The sequence below is a fragment of the Mauremys mutica genome, chromosome 12 (genome assembly GCF_020497125.1).
Source record: "Mauremys mutica isolate MM-2020 ecotype Southern chromosome 12, ASM2049712v1, whole genome shotgun sequence".
Classification (NCBI taxonomy): domain Eukaryota; kingdom Metazoa; phylum Chordata; order Testudines; family Geoemydidae; genus Mauremys; species Mauremys mutica.
This window is the reverse complement of record NC_059083.1, coordinates 78,759,381-78,783,591: the sequence shown is the minus strand read 5'-3', so window position 1 is coordinate 78,783,591 and position 24,211 is coordinate 78,759,381. Positions and strand designations below refer to the sequence as shown.

At 43.4% G+C, this 24,211-nt stretch overlaps 1 long non-coding RNA gene across 1 annotated transcript in view; it reads left to right on the top strand.

The window, feature by feature from the left end:
• Positions 1 to 2,144: 2,144 nt before the first annotated feature.
• The window catches only part of LOC123345784, a 75,913-nt gene continuing 53,846 nt past the window's right edge, over positions 2,145 to 24,211 (top strand). Inside the window, exon 1 of the long non-coding RNA XR_006572862.1 lies at positions 2,145 to 2,269. This is a non-coding gene — a long non-coding RNA (uncharacterized LOC123345784). The remainder of the gene's footprint in view (positions 2,270 to 24,211) is intronic.

The window sequence follows — 24,211 nt, the reverse complement described above, 5'->3', positions numbered from 1 at the left end:
CTTCATTTTAACCTGTATAACTGCAAATGTTGTTATGGTTAATGTAAGTATCCAGCCTTTTTTTAGAATGGAACTACTGTATGTTTTTCCATTCTTTATTGTATTCTTGGCTTGCATTCCTCTCCCATTCCCACACCAGGGGCACGTCACGTTAGCTATGAGGTGTTGATAAAGCGTCCTACTGCTACGTCCACAAATGTGGTCCAGGGCCATCTGGATGTAATGATGAAATGAGCAGGCCACTGAACTAGGCCCAGCTGCCCCAAAATTATTCTAGTGTGAGTCCATCCCTAGGCTTGCTAGATGGACATTATCTCCAAGGTCCATTCAGTCCCTCTCTGCAGACACTACCAGCAAATGAGCTGGTTTAAATGATAGATACCTGCACAATGAGAACTGGACTGAGTTCCTCCTCATCAAATCATCTCCCACAAGCCATCAAACAGCTGTCAGACAGCAGCGACTTACAGCCTCTTTCTAGCTGAGTCTTGGTCAAACTCTATTGATCAAACTCATCAAGGTCAAATGCTTTCCCGTCACTAGGCCCCTGATTTGTCACCGGTGTGAACTGGAAAATACCCCAGCTCTGCAGTCACTAAACACCCTTCTGTCTATATATAGAGGATCATTCTAGGAATGACCATGTGGTCTGGGAACGTCTGCTTTGAGTCACTCCCAAGAGGAATAATTTTGATGAGGAGTTTTAAAAAGAACACCTATCCCTTCATGCAGGTGGATGTTAATAATACCAAGAATACTATTAACGGCTTGGTTCTCTGTCATCATATCTAATACCCCCAGAAATTGCTTGGATAGCTTTAATTATATTGGTGCCATTTCTTTCAGGCCTTGTTATCTTTTGAGTTCCTTTGGGGGAGGGTCACCGCCTAGAAGCACGTTCTCTAAAGGTTCTTTGTTCCCCCTGCTCAGGTATTAAGCTGATGGCACAACAATTCCCCACTACATTAGATTCGCCTTCCTGCCCTCCCCTACCTGAATGCAGACCTTGTTTTGGCCCCCCCTCCCCCTCCCTGTCCAATAACAGTGAACCCTGCATGAGCAACCCAAAGAATAGGCCGCAAGAATGTGCCCAGAACAGAGCCAGATTGTTCAAGCGACGTGCAGCAGGGAGGGGAAGAAAATAAAGGCTGGGGGGGGTGGTCAGGCCTAAAAGAAGAAAAACGTCCCTGGTCGGTTGAATTTCTTTGGCGCTAGTTAAAGGATCGTACGGTTATTTTTTTAAAAGGGGGGGTGGGAGGGAAGGGAAAAAGCCCCAACGAGAGCAGGGTTTTGTCGGCACAGTGGCCTACACAGAAAGGTGACATTTGAGAGAACAATTGCTGGGCTGTTTTACCATGTCAGCCGCTATGAATGAGGCTTAAGAAAAGGTGTCCTTGGGCTCCTGCTAATAGTCATCATCTTCATCAGTCCTGCGTGCGCAGGCAAGCTAACGCTGCCTTATGAAATAGGGGCACCCGGCTAATAAACAAAGCCCTATAAAAGATCAGATTGGTGGACACTACAGCCTCATTTCATTGCTGGCCGCAGCAACCAGACCTGCTCACTGATCGTTGTCGCTGCTTGCAACATTGGAGGCTGGCTGGTTCGGTGGTGCCTCTGCCTCTGCAGTGTTAGCGGAGCTTTGTGTTTTCCAGACCAGAAAACAAACTGTAAACGTGGTGTCAGATAGAGCAATGGGGGCGGGGGGTGTGGGGTGGTAAAGCTGGAACTTTATTGGGAGCTGGGATTTTGATAAGTGTCCTTGTCCTAAATATCTTAAGCCATGTGGGCGCCATGAGCTAGTTAAGAAGCTGGCCAGTGGAAAACGTGCAATTGCTGTTTATGCACCTAGCTGCAACACATGTCTGGCAATCTCAGTTGATGGTGATGCCGGTTCTGAATTCAGCAGCTGCAGTCAGATGGCTTCAGCTGAGTCTGCCTTTGAAAGAAAGAGAAAAATGCTCCATGTGATGGTATCCTGCTAGTCCAGAGAGATTACATTGCTGCTCACTTGCAGATGAAGTCCAGGTACCAAACTACCATTTATTGAAGAGGATGAAAATAACTGTTATGAAAATTTGGAGTGGCTCCATGTTTAAAATGTGTAATAATAAATTCCTTTCGTCTCTTCCTGGCCTGGATCTAGAGTGTCAAACTATCAAGAGACTCTTCCATCGCCCTCTGCCCCCATCAACTTACTTCAGGATCGGTGAAATGGGAATCAAATGAGGATGTCTGCTGGTATCGGGAGGGTTTAAAGAACTGGAAGGTAAGGAGAATAATTAGCCTCGAGTGCCCTTAGCAACAAAGGACCCAGGATCCACCTTTTTTTCTGCACATCCGTGCCCGATGCGATTGGCTAAACACTATGTTTTAGCACAGCTTCTGTGAACTGAGTCAAAATAGGCCGTGGATGTTTATTGGGCTGAGTGTTTCCCAGGTTATTACCTTATGCTTTCATGTCCTTAGTGGGTTCCCCCCACATTTTCTCTTAACATTTTGACTAATTTCCAGAAGGCTGGCTATGATTCAGTAAGCTCATGAAAGAGATGAGTAAGGTATTATCTGTGTGGATAATGCACAACATGTATATATGTGGGTGTGTGAGATATTTTTATATATATATATATATATATATATATATGCATATGAGGGAATAAACATTCTGTCTCTCTCTAGCATTCCTATAGTGACCTATTCAAATGTTTGTAAAAAACAACAAGGAGTCCGGTGGCACCTTAAAGACTAATAGATTTATTTGGGCATAAGCTTTTGTGGGTGAAAAAACCTCACTTCTTCAGATGCTAATGTTTGTGTTGTTCATAGATGGAATCTGTCTGTTTACTCTAGTGGTTTGATGTACAGATTTGTGTGCATGTGTGTGTTTCTGAGTCAGAGTGTATTGAGACATGCAAGTCTTCAAGTGGCAACAAATTTCAAGAGCCGTCCACACCACCACTTTGTTTTTGTTTCACCAGTTTTATTCTTTTCTTCTAGTCTTTCTCATCTCTTTTTTCTTCCTTAGAAGTGTATTAGTTACTATGTAAATGATGTCAGTGACATAAGTGGAGCTTAGTGTTGTCCATCAGAGCAGTATGGAGTCAGTTTATATTGGTTGGGAATATATGCCACCATATGAGAAATAAAGGGGCTAATATGCCCATCTATGAAAGCGTTGCCTAGTGGTTAAAGCACAGCACTCAGAGACAAAATAGCCAGGTTCTATTCCTGTCTATGCAACAGGCTTGCTGTTCAATCTTAACTGGGCAAGTCACTTAACTTTCCTCTCTGTCTCAGTCTCCCCACAGGTATAAGGATAATACTGAGTCTGGGATGATGATGAAAGGCTTCATTAATTAATGATTTGATTACAAAAGACTTTGGAGTCCCTGCAACAGAGAGAAAGTGTGTAGGGAATTACATGTGTAACAGTGATATAAGTTATAGTGATTAAAATCTCCTGGGCATGCAACACATTGAAAGGCGAGAGACTCTCTAAAATGGCTGTTCCGAGCAACAGAATGGAGAAAACTTTGGTAGTGAAAAAATAGAGTTGGGGGAATAATATAGTTTTATCATTGAAAAAAATGTTTGGGAGGAATGTTCCAAGGAGCTGTACTAAAAACCAATCAGAAGATATTGGAAAGGATGTTTCCCCCTTATTCTAACGTGGTATCTGATTGAACACTGTGTGTGTGGAAAGCCAAGCAGTATTCTGTCCTCATGCTCATATTTAAAATATATTTTAAGCTCTTCAGGGCAGGAACATGTTATATGTTTGGCGCTGTTCATTGATTATAATGCACTACCATTGCTCATGCACTACACAGATGATAAATGATAACATCTCATGCAAATGCCAGTGGATAATGCAGCTGTCAGCTGCATCCAATGCATTATGCCTGGCTTTTACTGATTGCTGGCACTTACAAGATTCAGCACCTTCACGCTGGGAAGATAAGAATAGTAAACAATTTGGTAGGTTTTATGTATCTGTCTAGGTCCATGTATGGCCCTCATCACCATAGTACCTGAGCACCTCACAGTCGATAATGGATTTCATCCTCACATACCTCTGTGAGGTAAAAATGTAGCATCCTTATTTTACAGGTGGGAAACTGAGGCACAGGGTCAGTCACTATGACTTGTCCAAGGTCATGAAGTGTCTGGCTGAGGCAGGAATTGACAATAAGGTCTTCTGAGTCCGAGTCCATTGCCCTATCCCCTCGGACATCCTTCCTGTCTGCAACTGAAAACATTTAAGAGCACACATGGGAGCCTGAAACAACCATTTTATGACAAGTCCTGTAATGTGCAAAATCATGTGTATTTCACTTTAAGAAATGATGGTGGTTGAAATGGCTTGGGGAAAGGTGGTGATGCTGGATGAGGAGGGTGGATTTGAGAACAGAGATTGGCTCGTTGCCATTTTCTGTTGGCAAATAATTCCAATAATCTTTTCTATGGTGTGTTTATTATTATTTTATATTTTTTCACCAGAGAACAGGAGAGTTATGTGTCTGGGTTGCACTATGAGACAGTTCAGGGAGTTGCTACTGAGGGGGCAGGGTGGCTAGGGGGACCCTAATTGGCAGTTGCCCTAGGCTATCATAAAAGAAACTGAAACCAGAGTGTTAATGCTTTAGCCAAGTTATAGTGAAACGGTTTTACTGTTTCAGAAGAAAATGAAATGGCAGTCAGTCTGGGAGCGTGTGCACTGCTGTGTGGGGATCTTAGGAGCAAGTGTAAGGTTACAAAGGGTATTTGGGAGAGCAAGTGGTGTGTGTGTGTGTGTGTGTGTGTGTGTGTGTCTAGAGGCCAGGGTGGGGTGTGATGAGGTGGGCTTTGTCCATCTTATTATTTCACGTGAGCCTCTCAGTCAAAGTAGATTATTTGCCTTTTTCTCCACTTAATATAATCTGTGACAGTAGAGTCCCACAGTGTGAAAATCAGTCCGGTGAGAGCCCCAGGCTCTGAAGGTTTGATTCGGAAGTTACATTGACATCTCTTTTAGGCTTCAGCCTGGAAATGCTGCTTGTGACATTCCCATTCCCCTGAGATTTTGTCTGCTTCTGTTTCATCACGATCACAGATGTAATATCTGGCTCAGGCAGGGTAATGAACTCGTGCTGACATCCCAGTCTTGTGGACACATCTGCCCTTCTGCAGCTCTCTCTCCTGTGAGCAACCGGGGAGTCTGTTATATTCTTTGAATGACAACCTAATTAGGTAATAATCAATACTTATTAATAAAGAGAGATAACAAGAGTCAGGCTGGTCCCTTTGGGCCGCATCAGTGGCAAGGAATCTTTAGGAAGTTGGCAGTGTCCTATAGATTACTAGGATCAGCTTTTAGCAGATTGTGGCTGGGAAGGAGAAAGGGAGTTTTCAGGATTATAGATTTGTCTCTCATCCTGACTCCTGCATTACCCACTGACATGGGCCAAAACTGTAGTGTATGGATGCAGAAGCAAACTTCTCAGGGATGTTAGGATCTCTAATTATGTCTGTAAAAGACCCCCAGCAATCGGCCTGGTCCTCAGCTGGTATTAATTGTTCCTAGCTCCATTGAAGGCAAAATCACCATTAAAAATAATCTGTCAGGAATTATTAATAAGTAAAAATATATGTTGTTTGCTCTGCTTTTCAGGTCTGGCCATGTTTCCCTCAAAGTGCAACAATTTCCCTCTTAATCAGCCAAGTATGTGGGGTGTATATATACACCTCTACCCCGATATAACGCTGTCCTCGGGAGCCCAAAAATCTTACCGCGTTATAGGTGAAACCGCGTTATAGCGAACTTGCTTTGATCCGCCAGAGTGCGCAGCCTCCCCGGAGCGCTGCCTTACCGTGTTATATCTGAATTTGTGTTATATCGAGTCGCGTTATATTGGGGTAGAGGTGTACCTAGATTATAGGTATAGATACAAGTTACAGTATCAGGGTCTTTGGCATGGGAGTAACTGTAGGTTCAGGCATAGCCCAAGTCAGTCCAGCGCTCACATATTCTTGCCCCATTTTATTAACAGCTATTTAACTCAAACACCTTGAAAACAGTTGGAGGAAAATATTTGTTAAAGATGTGATGCCACCACCACTTCACTTAAGAGTTTGAGATACCTCACTCTGCATCTGAGACCTCCCGTGAGTTCTCCGACAAAACCAGGGACGGCCGTACTTGACCTTCCTGATCCTTCTAATATAATGAAGAAGCAGAAAATAATAACTCCCAACCCTTAAATTTTTAAATTTAAATTTTGTAAAAATTTTTCATGTGGTGGTGATGGGGGAGGAAGGCTCAAATCCATCTCCCACAGATTTTCCAAGTTGCTTTGGGCGAAGCTTTACAAAAGTAACCAGTGATTTTGAGTGCCCAGTATGAGACCCTTTAAATGTGCCTGATTTTCAAAAGATGCTCAGCATGTTCCTCGTAAAAATCAGGCCCCTTGACAGCAGCTCAAATTGGGCACCTAAAATCACTAGTCACTTTTGAAAACATTGGCTTCTCAGGCCTATATACAGGTCAACAGTCAGAGGTGATCAGAAAACAGGCTTTTTTCCTCAGAAAATTTTGATTTTTAATTGAAAAATCAAAAACCTAAATATGTCAGTCAAAACCCAAGATGTTTCCATTTGAATACTACCGCAGTGTCTCATGGGACTTTTAGTTGGCCTCAAATGGGTGCCTCATGCTCCTGTTCTCCTCTATAGCGGTGCCCCTGGAAGGACTACATTTCCCATGGTGTACCATAGTGAGGGGAGGCACTTTCATTATAGGAGTCTCTGGCCATGATGAATCGTGGGAGATGTAGAGAGACAAGGTGGGTGAGGTAATATCTTTTACTGGGCCAACTTCTGTGGCTCGAAAGCTTCTCTCTCTCACCAACAAAAGTTGGTCCAATAAAAGATATTGTCTCTCTAATATCCTGAGACCTCATGCACCCTGTCTCTCTAATATCCTGGGACCAACCCAGCTACAACTACACTGCATACATGGGCAATGTAGTCCAACGAGGGAGTCTGGTCCATAGAGGGGAATGGGAACATGAAGACACCAGACTACAAGTCCCAGGAGATACCTGGGCAGGATAGTTGAATCAATCTATTTCAGGGTTTGGAGGAAATATTTTGGTATTCAATCAAATTAAAAAAAATGTTTTTTTTTCTTTTTTACAAAGAATCAAAATGTTCAGTGGGAAGAGGACACAGTGAAAAATGTCATTTAATGGAACCCCCTGATTTTCCACCCAAAAACCGTTTCAACCAGCCCTACCTACCAACAATTGAGACACCAGAGTTTTTCTTAGCAAACAGCAGGCCAAGTAGCATTTTAAAAAATCTCCAATAAAGAAACAGCAGTCTCCTGCCATACATGGCTGGTGGATTTTTCCTTTGGAAGTTGGCCACCCTAAGCACACACAGAGCTCTGTGTGAGCCAGCCTTACCCTCCAAGAAACTCCAGAGCAGAAAAACGCTCTGTGACTTGGATGGGTTTTGGATGGGGGTGAGGTGGGCTGGGGCAGGCGTGCTGGTGGGGAGGAGGGAAGGAAGGGAGGCAGAGGTTTGAACTAGGTTCCTTTTTCTATTTTATTTAGATTAGGTTCTGCTCAGCAGGGTGATTTCTTAATTAGACCAGCCCAGTCTTGCAGGCCTGTAGCCCTTGCCCCCTGCTCTGCCTTCTAAGGTTTCATGAGGGAAGTTGTCGTGCTTTATTTCCTGAGTCCTAATATTTGAGCAGTGTGCGGTGATTTCAATGGGAGGAAAAGACATGTAATTTAATCATCTTTATTAGATTTTAGGTGAGGGAGGGAGTGGAGGGAGTGGGAATTGTGTCCTCCGCTTGTCTTTTGACTTTCTCTTCTCCTTCTAGTGGTCAGAGATGAGATTTCATGGGGCTTTGAAAAGGAAAAAAGGGTCTGGAATCTTAAAGACTATTTAGTGAAGGACTTTCTGTCCCAAGTTAAGGTTTAATAAGAAGATCTAATAACTAACAGCCCTTATCTCTGTCTTAGGCAGAATTAAGCCCCTGGATGGATTCGTCTTGTATTTATTAATGCCCAGCTAGGACTGAGAATTTGGGCCTCTCGATTATGTTGATAAGATGGAATCTCTGGAATCAGAATGATGGATGATGCTAAAATAAAGGTGAGACGCAAACACAGCTAAGACAGAGTGAGTGACTTTTGCTGAACCAAAACTTGGAAATTTGGAAATTTTAGTAGCTTTCTAAAGGAGGAGGGAAAGGCAGAAATCAGTATTCTCATGGATTAGGCCACTTTGCCTCCTGTCAAGAGAGCTTTGAAACATTGTCACAGCTACCAAAGAGAAATTAACAAGGAGACACATTGTCCAAAGGGGAATGGTTTATTGGAATGGAAGTCATGGAGTTGGCTTAAACACAGAGAGAGGAGTAAAACTTGGTTTCCAAATAGTTAATCAAAAGTCTGGGTCCTATCCAGATCTCTCTGACCGGGCACACAGCAGACAGACACACACCAAACACCTAAACCCAGAAATGGAGACAGAGATATAGGCCTGATCCTACAAGACACATGGAGCCCTATTAACTCCCACTGATCGGAGTTATGCACTGAAATACTTTTGAAGATCTAGGCCAAGGTTGCTACTGAACCGGGGCTGAATTTTCAATGACCCCAAGGCTGAATCCCCCCCATCGCTTGAAAAGAGGATACAGTTTAGGCTGAATTCTTCATTGAAGGATTTCTTTTGGGGGAGGGGGCTTAGTTTGAACCTAAACCACAAACCAAAACTCACAGGGCATGAACCCCGCCACGAAGAGAAATAAAAAAGTGGGTTTAATCGAATCCCTGCCAAGTGAAATGCCGAATTGCGCATAACAGCCACAGAATGGTTTGAGCCGCTATTTATAGGTTAGCTTCCTTTTCTCACAGATCTGTACGTGAGAGGCAGATATGCCAGGAGAACTGTGTGTATAGTTCAAATAGTAGAACTTTGGCATAGTGGGAAGGCGAATGGGGAGTCAATCAGTACATCCTGAGGAGGTCACAAGTGAAAATGAGCATGGAGGTCACTTCCTAGTAGACACTGGTCTGCGTCAATAAACCACTGGAATGGCACCCGTGACAAGCTTTGTGCAGGAGCGACTCCAGCCCTGGAATAGCAGGGGTCATTGCAGATCCAGGCTCAGGTGCTTTGGCAGAAGGGTGTGTGCCTCAACCATAGGGCTGGGAGAGTGGGAAGTGGTTGAGGCGCTTGAGCAGAGCTTTGTGGGTGTCCCAGGGCGGGAGCAGCATGAGATGATGCACAAATCCTGCCTGCTTCTAAGAAGTCCTTCCCAGAACCAGATCCTTGCTCTCTCTCACACACACACCCAAGAGGCATGCACCACAAAACAGAAACACTTTAGACTGAAACAACAAGGAGTCCGTGGCACCTTAAAGATTAACAGGTTTATTTGGGCATAAGCTTTTGTGGGTAAAAAACCTCACTTCTTCAAAAGTGCATCTGAAGAAGTGAGGTTTTTTTACCCACGAAAGCTTATGCCCAAATAAATTTGTTAGTCTTTAAGGTGCCACCGGACTCCTTGTTGTTTTTGTGGATACAGACGAACGAGGCTACCCCCTGATACTTTAGACTGAAGCATCCCCTAACCATGATACAGCCGTCACAAGCGAACTGGCTGTGAAACGGGGACCAGGTGCCAAGCGAAAGCCTACAGTGGGATCCCACACCTGTACATACAGACGTATCTATCTCTCTGAGAAGGCTGAGGGACGGAAAGGAGAACCATGGAATGCTGGCAAAATAAGTAACGCCATAATTATGAGCTGTGTGTTTTAGGGGGGACGGAGCTGCTGCAGTATGGAGGTTGGGCCCCGAGAAGTGGTTTGACTCGACAGAGGGACAAAGAGAATGTAAATTAAAAACAGCGAGCTCTCTCTCCCCCACTTCTTGACTCCAGGTATGCATAATTATTATTTATTAACAGGGAAAAGAATGGGCCTATATAATCTCTACAGCCGTACTCTTACCTCTGACTGCAGCAATGACACCAGAGAGGAAACATTACCTGGTGGCATCAAGCCAATTTGAGAACATTATCCCTTCCCCCAGCAGCCCCCTCCTCTTTCCGGAGACCGTCTGAGCTGCAGGAGTAGGCCAGGAAGAGGAGGAAGTGATGGAGGTCGCCTGACGCTGCCCTAGGAGGGTAACAAACCCCACGCAAAGGCCCAGCTCGAGCTCTCCAGAGTCATTATCGCTACAGTCTGTGAAAGGTTAGGGAGGAAAGAGCTTTTCGGAAGTCTTTGCCCACTAATTGATTGCGAGGGGCGGAAGGAAGGATGTATCAAAAAAAAAAAGAAAGAACCCCCTGCCATTTTTAATCCATCTCCCCCCCGAAATGTACAATATTAGAAGGCAGCAGGTTGTAGCTTTAACCGTAACAGGGCAGAAGGGAAATCAGATACAACAGGAGTGGGGTTTCCTTTCATCCTAATGGTGGAGCTGGAAAATATTTTCCATGAACACCAGGAAGGATGAAATTTACTGCAAAGAAAAGCATAAAGGCCAGATTGTGCCTGGTCCCTGCCTGACAACGATTTCCAGGGAACTCCAGGAGGAAGTGCCCGTTTCTGGCCCACAGTGGCCCCAAGTGCTCTCATCATTGCTGTGAGGTTCCAATCTGGCATACCAGTATATCATTGCACGATCTGTTCTGCTCTGGCCCTTGCAACACTAACGTGATGGAGCCGATGTGTTTCCAGATGAAGCGCTACGTTTGGAAAATCAGCCCACTGTTTTGTATGTGCAAACAGGATTTATGCACGCAAGTTAGAAAGTCTCATTTGTACATTTCATCCTTGGTGTTTGCACACCCATGGGGCTTCAGAAACAATAAATACAGAGTGCTTTACGGGCAAGGCTCCTGCCTTGAGGTGAGTCTGAGACAGTATGTCTATGTGTGTTTGGATCTGCAGCTCTGAGCTTGGTTGTGATTTCATTTTGGAGCACTGAACGTTCAGAGACCCTGTGCCTTTTCCTGGGGAAGCTGCAGTAGAGGATAAAACGCAGCCCTAAATCCGTGGTTCTGAATGCCTTGAACAAGCAGGGAGGGTCAGCCAGAGATCTGAGGTGAGATGCCTCATCCTGGTTCAAACTCTGAGAAGCTGCTGAGCAGCATATCTCAGAGGTGAATGACTGACCAGGAGCTCCTTGAAATGATCCCTGCTGTCCAGCCCATGTGGCTGGAAATGAAGTGCTGCTACAAATTTGTCTCCTTTCTTGACTGGAAGCACTTTAAGATGAAACAATGTTGGAATTAATCCATTTAAATGGCACCTGAACATTTTTATGTATGATGAATCTCTACTAGAATAACATTGCATCAGTGCCTTAACCCAAACAAACAGCCTTATTTTTCCTCCTCAGGCTCTCAGATAATCAATTATTAGAAAAGAAAACAGACACTTCATACTGTTCTCTAACCCACACATTTCCTTAGCCTTTTGGTATGATTTTTAGCTGGAGGAGGAAATATAATCAAGAGACCAGGAGCTCTTAGCACACTTATAACTCCTTTAGTTGGGAGATCTCAAAGCACTTTGCTAATTAGCTAATCATTGAGATATATAACTATTGTCATCATTATTGTACAGACAAGTGAACAAAAGTGTGTAGAGATTAAATAGCTTGCCCAGGTCAGAGCTGGGACTGGAATCCAGGAGTCCAGTTACTTTGGTCTAACAACTAACACCGCACTCTGCAGAGAAAACTGAATAAAATGTGAAGGCAAAAATAAATAAAATAAATATCTCACCTTAAAAATGTGTTCTGCGTAGAACCAGAATGTTCTGCAGAAAAAAAGGATGCAGTCCAAATTTTTACTTCCAGGCAAACATTTGAAAATTGACTTATAATGTACCCTTTCATTTAGATTTTATATGAAGGTTTTACTTGAGCTTGTAATGAAGATGGAAAAATCCGAGGTTGCCATGGCTACTGGCACTTTGCCTAACACACTCAAATCTTTTTCCCCTAATAAAATAGATTTCAGAAACCCACCTATAAAAAGGGAAGAGTTAAAAATCCTATAAATTTATGTAGGAGGAAGAATATTATTCAATGTAAAGCAGCTTCTAACAGGCATTGCAATGTAATTATTTCAGGATTTTCTCCCCACCAGTTAGGCCTGTGAATCCATATTCCTGACCTAGATGATTCTTTTGCTGATAACAACAATACAACTAAAACACCAGAAAAAAAACAGGGAATGGAGAAGAAAATAAATTGCATGATAACTTCTTTGGGACACTACCCGGTAGCCACAGAAACACTAACAGATGAAAACTGCTCTATTCTATATCTGGTGCAGCATCCAGTCTCTGATAGTGATTTTTATTAGATGCTTATGTGAAACATCCTCCCACAGAGAAAGTTTCTTCCTTAGTCATATTGGCTAAAGGTTGGCTTATGCTCTGGAGCAAGAGGGTTTATATTCTGTTCAAAACTCGCAGCTTTTAAAGGTGTTTACCCTCATAATTCTGGATGTTCTTTTTGTTCAGATTAATCCTGCTAAGGTCGGAGACTCAGCTAAAGATCTCGTAGCTTGTGGCAATGAGTGCCACAGCCTAATTTGTTTGTTGTGGTTTTTAAAAAAATGTGTTTCCTTTTATTAGTTTTAAATGTTCTGCCTTTCAGTTTCACTGAATGGCTCGTCATCAGAGAGGCTAATGTGCTGTGGAATTGGATATTTGGGGGCTGATGCAAAGGCAATTGGAGTTAATGAGAGTCTATCCATTGACTTCAACGGGCTTTTGGATCAGGCCCTAGAAAGGCATTGCTAATGAAGTGCAAGCAATATCAGTGGTCATTGCAAAGGATTAACACAAACGTTTGCAGCAAAACGCTCCCTTTTGCACACAGGTTCTTGCGGCGTCTTGGTCTTGAACGCATTGACCCAACAGGGAGGAAAGAACAAAACGTATCAAGGGGAAATCAGGAAAACAGCCATTTAGTTCAACTAACCCTTGTAGATGCACTGCAGGTGAGCTTTTCCAAAGTGCCCGCATGACTTGGGAGCATAAATCACAATGAAAGTTAATGGGATTTGTGCCCTTAAGTCATTTAGATACTTTTGGGAATCTTGGCCTTCATGTCCTGCAGATAGAAGGAAGGCAAGTGAGAGGAAAAAAATCATTAGATGATGCTGGTCAAACAAGTGTCTCTAATTAGGTCACATTTCTTGCAGAGTGAGGAGATGTAAGGGGTCAAAAATGCCTTTATATTAATTTTCTATGAAGCCAGAGAGAGCACACCGTGTGTCAAAAGAAAGAGGAAATGTGGCTAATTGTGATGTGTTACTTTCATTCATTTCCTTCCCAAAATAAATGCTGCTTCTGCTTTTTGCCATCCCATGTTGTACAGCCACATCAGAATGACCCCAGTTCAGCAGAGCAATGGCCCATCTAATCTGACATCTTATCTCGCAGTCACCTGAGACTTATGATGGCTGCTTCAGAGTCAAGTGCAAAACTCCCAGGTGTGTTTTGGGTGGGAGAGGTGACAGGAGGAAAAAGGAATAGAGTGGTGATAGTTCGGAGCAGAGCCAGGGGCAGGAGCTGGGACGTCCGTCTGCTCTGGAGGGTGGGAATCAGCACTCACATTCCTGCGTGTTCAGACCCAGGAGGCTGTGCAAAAGAATGAGGCAACGTGTGCCCCAGGTAGGAGACACAGCCCACTGCCCCTCTGGGACGTGGCAATCACTGTGCAATATAGACACGCCCAGGCTGGAATTTGTTACGTGCGCCCATTGTGCTCTGAAGATTAAATGGACCCTCGCTCCTGACCTGTGTAGGCCCCACTTCAGGACCCTGATCTAGCGCTCATGGAAGTCAATGGGCTTGGCCAGATCCTCAGTGTAGGTCTGAGTTTGGCTATAGATGTCAGCGGGAGCTGGATTGGGCCCTAAGTGGTAGAGAGGATCTTGCCTTGTCTAACTCGGCTGGAAGGTGTGTGGGGGGGTGGGGGTGTATTCCACCCCCAGTTTAGGAGACGGATGAACAGCGAATACAAAGAAAATCACCCAGGCTGTTCAAGAAATTGGTTATGAGAGCGGTTCTCAAACGTTACCAACCCAAGGGCCCCATTTTGATTTAAAAATTTTCACGGACCCCTCCCTGCCAGCTTCTAATTTTCCCTGGGGGTGCTCAACCCCCCGCCCAGCCCCAGAACCTGCCCCCACTCCATCCCTTCCCCCAAAGCCCCACCCCCGCCTCACCTCTTCCAGCCCCTGCCCCACCTCTTCCTCGCCTCTTTACACCTCCTCCGTTCCTCCCTCGAGCGTTTCCTGTCCTAGCTCCTCTCCCTCTCTCCCAGCACCTCGCACACCATGGAACAGCTGTTCAGCAGTGTGCAGGAGGTGCTGGGAGGGAAGGGGAGGAGTTAATCAGCAGGGACGGTGGCCCCGGACATGACTCACAGGTGTACCCTCGTGGACCCCTGTTTGAGAGCGGCTGGGTTATGGCATTAACATTAGGGACTAGAACCAGCACAGCGTATATGGCAATGCATGCTGTAGGAACCCAGTGTGGAATTGCATTGGCAGTATCAGAATGACAGGAGGACCTGTTGAAGCGTGTACTCTCTCTCTTCATGCTAACTGCAGATCCTTTTAATGCAGCAGCCCTTTGGATGTAAAGAGCAGTGGCCCTCAGCCAGCACAATTTATTTTAAACATATGTTTCCGATTTTAAAATGTCCAGACCTAGAAAACTTTAATCATCGCACACCTAAGGGATTTTTGTTTTGTTTTTGTAAAATGCTGAACTGTGTCTACAGAACAATGAGTAAAAAAGCAACACATTATGTTTGAAAAGAAAGAAAGAAAACATTTAAAAAAATCTAGCTGGCACTCTTCTGTTATCAAAGCAAGGCAGCAGAGACTCGAGTGTTCCAACAAATAAGCCTTTCGTTTTGTTTGGAGTGCATTTTACTACTATAATCATCCGCTGCTGACAAAACTTCCCAACATTATTGCTGAAAGAGATCCTAATAAACCCTTTCAAGAGAGAGGTTATATGAAAGGATGAAGCGGGACATCTCGCTACCCCTTTATATCCGAGTCTAGCACGGTGGTTTGAGCAGATGGTATTTACCACAGACTTCAGGGTGATTTTCCTGTTCAACTCACATCTTGTTCAGCATCTAAGGAGGGATCTATCTAGGACGTTTATTTTAAAAGGCTGGAATAGAATATATAAGGTCTCTAGGTTGGATCAAAAACGATTCATAGGAAAAAAAGATATTTACCAAGAGCCTGATCTTCCTCTTACTTACGTCCTCTTTTCTGGTGTAAATCAGGAAGAACTACATTTAAGTCAACAGAATTGCACTAGTATATATCCACCAGGAGTAAAAGGAGAATTGGGTCTTGTCTCTCCAGGACAGTCAGCTGAGAGGGAGAGATTTACTCCCTGACTCAGGATTTTGAAAGGTCACTTGGTCTTCCCTGCATCTGACACAGAGGCAGAAAAGAGTGGAGGTCAGGTCAGCTTGTGCGAAGGGACAGGAAGGGCCAGGAAATGAATCACAGGGAAGAGTTCAAAGGAGGTTCCTCCTCCCCTGCTCTTTGAAGGCCAACACGTTAGAGGAACGACTCAGGATGACTCCCCCTGCTCTGCTGAGAGAAATATTCCCCAGGACATTCCAGAGTTAGCAGCACATGGTGGAAACCAAAAGCAATGGATTTAAAATGGGTAAGAAGAAAAGCTTTTTATAGCAGCCTACAATTAACCTTCGGATCAAAGGGGCTACGTAAACAAACAGAATGGACTAGAACCAGTGGTACTCACTGCTACAAGATGTTATTCAGGCACATGGTTTATTATGATTTAAAGAAATCCAAAACATTTAGGCGGGGGGGGGGGGTTCAGAAACGCGCTGGGAATTTTACCATTGGCTTCAATGGGAGCAGAGTTAGCACCAGTGAGAACTTTTGAAAACACCCATCTGTTTTAATGCATGCATTTATGCACTGGTGTGTCCATCACCTTAGCATGTGGTGCATTAATCTAGACTAAACACCACCTGACATTAACTCAAACCACCTTCAACAGACAGTATTAGCAGCCCTTTCCTTGCGCCATCCCTAAACAAACTACTATCGGTCCGGAATCAAGCAAATGTTCAACCCAACAGACATCTCTTGCACCACTGTCAGTACAACTAAGCTCTGAGAAACCACTGGAGTTGCTCAGCAGGGGACAAACCTGCACAAATCAGTGTGCCTTAAATGAACTCAGCCATTGTGCGATACATGGGAACCTATCTCAGAGGTAGTAGCCTGCATCTTCCCAGGTATGTGTATCAGAAAGAGGGTGACACCCTTCCCAAGCGAGAATGGTACCTTTCCTCCTCCTGTTTCAATACTGTGCTCAGCAAAGCAGAAAGTCTAAAAACTGCTCCTGTGCACCAGGAGTTAAGAGGATTGTGCTGCTTTGAAGATGGGAAACAGATGATAAAGGTTAGAGTAGGGATCATGTTACCATTATGCAGCCTCTAAATGCAAACTAATTAGAATGCAGTCCTGCTTCTGAGTAAAAAAAGCCAAGTGAACGACAATCTCCTGAAAGCATGGAATAAAGGAGCAGAACATTGCCATTTCAATTTGTATAAGGCCAGAAAATCCAGATCGGCCCATGTGTGTACAAAGTCCCAAAGGCCATAGCTATTCCCCTTAGTCTCTCGTCAGCCCTCCTGTGACACCCGTTCTGAGTCGTTTGGTAAGTAGCAATAACCTAGAAAAGGGTGTTCCTTGCTCTGTAGTGTAAAAGCAGCTACCGTCTGTCCATGAAGTGGCTGCATTACAGAAATGAGTCAAATTGATCTCCATGTATAGTGAGCCTGATTCACGACCACTTTGCTTCAGTTTTATGCTTCAGTAACCTGCAGTTTTATGTTGCAGTAGGACAACTCAGATCCATAGTTTTTCGTATGTAATTTGTTTGTTGAGGGCTTTTATTCAGAAAAGTACTTAAGCACGTGCTTAAATCTATCCCTGTTCAGCAAAGCACTTATACACATGCTTAAGTCCCACAGAAGTCAAAGTTAAGCATGTACTTAAGTGCTTGCTGAACCAGTGCCTAGGATCTCTGGCTACAGGATGCTAGCTAAACATCCGTCATTATTACATATGGGACTTTAAAGTCCCCTAACTTAATCACTTCATTTCATAAACACACGGCCAGGATATCACCTACCTTCTTGGGGACAAACCCTGATAGTACTTGAAAAAATCGGCTTCAAACAGAGGAGTTTTCAAATGTAAGGTTTGATTTTTCTTTTAAAACTTCCTTCCCCCCTCTTCTACTGGAAACCAGAAGTATTTCACTGTTGCTTGCCAAATGATTTCTATCTTAGTGAAAAAGAACTTGCTATTTCCTGAAAACCTACCACTGTTTTTTTTAAAAAATACATTTTGAGCATGGACTCAAAACCAGGTAACTTGATAAGGAGTTAATGAAAACAAATTAATTCTGTCTTGCAAAGCTGCATTAAGGAGAAGGGCAGCAGAGTCTGTGAGAGAGGGGCATCGTTGTCTCTGCTGAAAAGGGATTTCAAAGGCCATCTGGCATTATAGTTTGGAGCATCGGAGTCTTGCTGTGCCAAATTTTGTGGGGGAGAATAGGCAAAAGAGAAGCCTCTGTAGTTTTCCACTTGTGCGTGTGTCGTTATTTTAAACATTGTTTGTGTGAAAACGGTGGGATGAAATTTATTGGAACAACATTTTTTTTTTTTTACTAACAGGATATGTTTTTCATTGAAAATGTTGAGATAGTTTGCCTAATCCCTGGTGAAATTTGAGTCCTCATTCAAGGTACGGACAGTGCAATTGCTAGACCTTATTGTTTTTCTGACAAAAAAAATCAAGAGATGATTATGCTGTATGAATATTGTACTGAATAGTGGCAAGCAGATTCTTTCATTGTCCCTTTCACAAGGTCATGAGAAATCTATTCTTCCCTTGATGTGCATGTACAGGTAACAAGGAGCCAGTAGTTTCTGGAAAGCAGGGTGGTCTAATAGTTAGAACACAGGGCTGGAAGTCAAGATTCATGGATTCTTTTCCCTTCTGTGCCATGGACTTGTGTGAACTACAGAAAGTTACTCAAACTCTGTGCCTCAGTTTAACCATCTGTAAAATGGACATAATAGCATCTGTCCACCTCACAGAGGGTTGCAAAGACTGATCAATATTTGTAAATCACTCTGGGCCCAATCCTTGTGTGGATACCCTTGTGAGGTGCTGAGCACCCACAATTCCAAATGAAGTTGATGGGGGTTGAAGATGCTCACCAGCCTGTTCAGGATCTTACCTCTTTGATGCCCTGAGTAAGGTGCTAAAGAATGGCAAAGTATTGTTGAAATGTGTCAAACGTGAGCCATTCTAGCAACATCAGAGCACTCACAACATTGGCATGCTGCTAAACTGTGATATCACCTGAGAAGTGTCTATAGCCTCTTTCAGTTTCCGTGTGTAGACAGCAGTTCTCACAAGGGTCTAACAAGGCAGGCATTTAAAATAAAAATACAACAATATACGTAATATGGGTTAGGCTGCTGCCAAAACTGCCATAGGGGTGTGTGTGTGCGTGTGTGTGTGTGTGTGTGTGTGTGTGTGTGTGTGTGTGTGTGTTTTAGCAAATAGATTTCATAAACAATGTCATGAAAGCCCTGAAATAAGTTCCTGACAATGTGGAGTTGCAGTTTCTTTGAACTATCCTGACTACGAGATTTTATTTAATTAATTTAGCAAAAATCTTTAGATAGATAGAGAGTCATTCATAGATGTTAAGGCCAGGTCTCAAGAAAGGGGAGTATCTAAGTAACACTGCCCACCCCAAATTTAAGCCAATAAAAAGTCCATCCTAGCTATCCCTACTTATCAGCGGTAGGAGATGAGGAGTACTGCTGAGCAGTTGAAAAAGAACAAGAATTCCTGAGACCCATTTATAGTTCTGCCATTTTTCGCTATATATGATTTTAGCCAGTTCACTAAGATCTAAATTATAAAAAAATGGCCTCTAAAATCGTTCAGCACTTCTGGAAATCAAGCCCTATGTATTTTCAGTCAGCATCCAGAAGTTAAGATATAGCAGACTAGAGGACACTTTTAGGGTCTCTGGGCCAGATTTTTAGAGGTATGTTGATCTCTAAAGAAGCAGCTGGATGCCTATCGGAATTTTCAAAAGCACCTAACTGCCTGATTCTATTGAAATCATTGGAATTTAGGCACATATGAAGGTGCCCATGTTAATCTTTAAGTGCCTAAATACCTTTAAATATCAGGCCCTCTGTTTCTCATTTGCCCCATCTGTGGTGAATACGGTAATAATAGCCAACACTTACCTAATTGGGGGGTTGCTAGACTTAAGTTATCAGTGTATGAAAAGCCAGATTTCATTATTCCAGCAAATCCTTTAACATGACTTTGTTTTCAGAAGATGCTGCTATTTTATGAAACAGACTTTAGCTTGGTGCACAGAAAATGTCTTCATTTAACATGCCAATTCTTTTATTAGGCTTATTTTCAGTTGCATTTTACCTTTCGGCACATGGGAAGTTTATTTTTTAAGGAAGTTTATTTCTTTATCGTGCATTCGTTTCTGAGGGCTTCACCATATTCCAGTCTAGATTTCTGTTTAGCTTGAGGCTTGGAGAAACGATCCTTTGAACAGATCTTTGTTGGGATAAGGTGTTTTGTTTGTTACAGGGGGTTCCGTACTGCATAACTCACAAACATCAGACAGTATTTAAAAATGTATCATATTTTTTCTCCCCCCAAAAAGCTTATGTGTCCCATTTTTTTTGGTCCATAGAAGCTAATGGACCTAGGGAGAGAGAGCCCGTCAATAAGTGCTAAAATATTTAGTGTGGCAGGCTCTGTATTTTCTTTTTTGTGTAACACTGATTAATATTCAGTGGTTGAAGGTTAATACCCCATTCATTTTATTCCCTTTACATCCTCTGCACAGCAGTTACTGCTCCAATTTCGACTTCTAATTCTCACAAATCTGGTTCCAATCAGGATATTAGTAACTCTGCATAAGCAGGAAGAAAAATTGAAATCACACCATTGTTAAACGTATCTTTCAATACAAGCATGCACACACGCTCTCCAGAGAGTGAATCTAGACGTTCAGCATCACAAAAGGATGCTTTTTATGTGTTCATCTACTTTTTTTTTTAAAGACAAAAAGAGACATTCATTTAGATGTTGTTCTAAAAGATCTGCTGTAGGTCAACCAGAAGGTAAGGGCTTGATGAAAATTCTATGGCTTATGTTACACAGAAGGTCAGACTAGATGATCATAACTGACCTTTTTGGCCTTAAAATCCATCAATCAATTAATCAGTGCAAGGAAATACTGAATTAAAAGAGGCAATCCACTCTTGTTTTAGGTTATTAAGGGCAACGCAATGGCAGCAGGAACCTAGAGCAATCCAAAGAAATGAGGATTATTTTTTTTGACATAACCTGCAGAGCTTTTCAATATTGACCCAAAAATTCACAAATATTTGGAGTCCGCTTTTTGCGGTTCTACCTAGATAGCTGGGCGCTACAGTAAGGTCTCTGCTGAGTATTTTGGAAACTCCTATTCTTACAGTCAATGAGCTTGACCCTGTGGAGTGCCAATGCCTCAACTTGTACTGCCTTGTCTGGGAATTGAGGGCTCCCAGCACTTTGCAGGCTTGAGCCCTAGCTGCACAATGAGGGAAAAGGCACAACGTCTGTGTGAGTTTTGCCATTGATTTTAATGGAATAGGGTGGGGCCAACAGGGACTATAACAGAGAACAATGCAATGCAGAATCAGACGTGGTGATTAGAGAAGAACACAATGAAAGCCGAAGGAGACTGCTAACCATTTGGAGAGGCTCACATGCTGATCTATGCATTGTCGACTTGTACAATGTGCCACGGCACCTTTAGTGTCTAGGCAGAGCAAACAGGCATCACTGAAAGGCCTCCATAGAGTAAACTTCATGGAACTCAGTTTATTTCTCTTGGAAAGTCTGAAGGGCTCAATCTACTCTACCAGGAACCTTAAGCTAGGCTGGATGCCAGGGTAGGTATGTCGAAACCCGATGCTCGTGTTTCTAAGCCATCCCCTTTAGGATGCAAAATGCACTTCTGAAGGGCTAGCGTTATGGTTACTCAGGGATAAAATGGATTCCATTCATCACTGGAAAAAAAAATGTTCTTTCAGGACCCAATCCAACCCCCACTTTAGTCAACGGGAGTGTTTCCATTGACTTCAGTGGGCTTTGGGTCAGCCAAAGCCAGTCAAAGAGGATGCATTGGATTGGGGGCACTTCGCTTTTCAGCCTGAAGATAAACCCAGTATGTTAGCTATGGTTAGAAACGATTTGTACATGCTACACATAGAGTCGGCTTTTCCTTCTAGAAACCTATTTGAATGCTTCATGGTAATGCTTAGATTGTTTCTTGAGCTCGTTGTCATCTCATGTTTGCGGTCACGTCAGAAGTTTGCCTCTTTGCAGTGCCTTGTGGTGGATGAATTCACTGCTTTGAATTAAAGGAAGGATGCTCTTTCACTGGCAAAATTAAAAATTGTCTTAAAGATTGTGGGGAAGGAAAAGGCATGCAATTGTAAGCTCTTTCGGGCCGGAACTCTATTTTCATTATGTGGTGGAACAGGGCCTAGCACACAGAGTCTTAAATCCTGGAGTGATTGCTTTCCCAGGCCCCTAGGTACTGATCCAGAAATAAAAAAATAATCATATTGATGAGCTGCGCACATTAAGTCCAGTCCGAGGACCTACAGCTCCAAACATCCAGTGCATTTGAGATCTGTGTTGAAAACTTTGCGCTGACCTTATGGAGCGAATTAGCCCCAACTCACCCGATCACAGCAGAGTTCAAACCCAGCATAGTGCGGGTGCAAACTGTGATAGACACTTGGAAACGGGGTTTAGAGACTTAACGCTGTTTCAAAGAGAAGTGGAGATAAGGGTCCCATGCCAGAGAACCTAGTGGCTTCCCGATCCAAGGTTTGAGTTTGTACCAGCTTTGGGAAGAACAACCCCTTATGAAAGGAGGCGGGCAACGCCCCATTTCTTGAAAAGATGCTACTCCTCCAGAATCTTCCTCAAAGGAAAAGTATATTCTTGTTTTATGGCTCACTGGTGACTTAAACTTTTAAAAAATAAGCAAAGGCTCCAGCACAACCCTGCACGAGATGTCTCGCCAAAATGCAAAAATTGCCCACAGTGCACAAGTAGGCTGTGTTTCTCAGACCAGGGAACGGCGTTAGGGCCTTTTCATCACCTTTCTCTGCACTTCTTTAAAAATTATTTAAATTGGAGGCAATGGCATTGAATGCTGAACATCTGCCACTGAGACAAGTCTTAAGGAATCATACGTTTAACCTGCATCCACTTTCTATAGCCACTTTGCTTGGAGGGCTGTGGGTCCTCCTCCACCACAAAACACCCCAGTGTTTGTTGGTTCAGCCCAATTTGCTCTTTACATTGCTTCTGAAACCCTTTTCCCCCCCTTCCATGTCAGTGGCAGTTGGGAGAACTGGCTGGAATCCTTCAGGGATCCCTGGAGTTCCTTTCACAGTCATGCGGCTAACACACAAACCAAGCTTCATTTTTTTTTTTTAGTGTCAACAGTGCCAAACAAATATGGAGCATTTCAACCCTCCCATCCCTGGTAAAGCGGCACAATATAGGAAAGTAAAAATGAAGGGCTACTCAAATAGGAAAGAACCCAGGACACTTGAAAATATTCCAACCAATAATCTCACAGACCCGCTTCTCAGCCGGGGTAAATTGGTGTACCGTGCATTGTCTTAAATGATTTCCTTCCATTGTCTTAAATGATCTTTACCAGCTGAAAAATCTGGCCACTCAGTTTCTATGCCCAATTTTGATTCAGCTCAATGAAAATATTTGTGGTAGCAAAGATAGTCACCACTGAAAAACCTGTGTGCGCCGTGGGTGGAAATTGCTGGGAGTTCCCCAGTTGCTGCAGCCAATTATTAGAACCTGTGTCATAAATTATATGCGGTTGCCCAGCTGCGTGCCGCTAGCCTGTGCCACTGCCAATCAGCATAACTGCCCTCATCTTGTAGTGCATGGAAAATGAAGTGTACAGACTTTGCACTAGTGGCTTTTCAGCCATAGGCTTTGGGAGTTGATTTGTGCACCCAGCTTGGAGATCCCAAAGACCGTGGAAGAAACATGCCTCTGGGCATGCGGAAGAAACCATGACCAAGAACAGCTCCTTTGAGAAGATGCGGCATGTACTCCCCACCACACCAGTCCACTTCTGAATGCTAACGTATGAGCGTTTGGCCACAGCTTCACCCCACCCCTCACCACTGCCTTTTGGGAAGCTGTTGCTGCTGTCTGTGTTGACATTGACCATAGACAGGGCAGGAATAGGATTGAAGCCAGCCTGGGTACAGAAGCTGGGACAGCTTCTTGTGTCTTTTCCTTTCAACTTAGTGATACGCTACCACTTGACAGTGAGTGCATGTGTGTGCAGGAGCAAACCTGGCCATATTAATACTTCACATTGTCTGAGTTCTATATTTAACACAGCTAGGGACAATTGCTGCTCTGACTAAGCCTCGAGTAGCATCATTAACTTTCCGAATCTGCAGTAATGCTGTTGGTTTGGTAAAAGCTACCGGGGTTTCTCTAGCTTTACTTTGGTTTAACTCTGAGTGTTATTTAGCCCTAGGGGTATGTAAATGTGCCATGCAAATGCATGTAAACCAAGATTTTAATTCAGTCGACATAATGTATTTAAACAATGTAATCTGTTGCCCTAAGGTAAACGGTAATGCTGTGCTAATAGGGTTTACACAGCTTTATTTGCTGAATCAAGGTAACACCATGTCAGGAAGTGTCATATTCCCCTCCACTGGCTATTCCATCCACAGATAATAGCCTACTCCTGCTGGTAGCTAAAGGAACAGCCTTATCAAAAGAGAGAGAGGATTGTGTTGAATTTTTGAGGGGCTCCAAAGTCACAGTTTGGAAAACATAAGAGAGACATGTTCAAAACGGTCTTGTTTTTGTGAAGGTGAATATCACTTTCTCTCTCATTTGCACACTCAAATCTGCAGCTGTTCATCTAACTTTCCCACTTGTGTGTGCAAATTTTGTCCATCTCTTACTTCATTTCCTTGTTCATAA